The following is a 449-nucleotide window of genomic DNA, read 5'->3' on the forward strand; positions in this document are numbered from 1 at the left end:
CGGGGATTGAACCCAGGATCTTTGGGTCCCGAGTCGGATCTCGAGTCATTGCACATCTCGTGGTGTCTCTGAGCAGGACACCCTATCCCCAATTGCTCCCAAGCACTTTCAATAGCTGCCCACTGCTCCACCCGGTGGTGGATGGGTTAAGTGCAGAGAGCCAATTTCGCCATTGTATGGAAACATACATTCCTTCTTACCAATGGCCTAGCATAAAGCAATATGATCATCCTCCATCATATTTATTAGTAGCTTAAAACACCTAATTAAAACTCCAGAAATAGGCTAGGTCTACTGTAACCTTACCCAGTTGCAGGGGCAAGAGACAAACATGTAGCATTAACACAGTATGAACAACATTCAGGAATTGTTTCTATAAGAACATTATCAAATTCCATGCTCAATAATCCAGATATACAATCCAACATTTTTGAGTCAGGCCATCTGTA

Source organism: Nematolebias whitei, chromosome 19 (genome assembly GCF_014905685.2).
Source record: "Nematolebias whitei isolate Nwh7 chromosome 19, NemWhi1, whole genome shotgun sequence".
Lineage (NCBI taxonomy): Eukaryota > Metazoa > Chordata > Actinopteri > Cyprinodontiformes > Rivulidae > Nematolebias > Nematolebias whitei.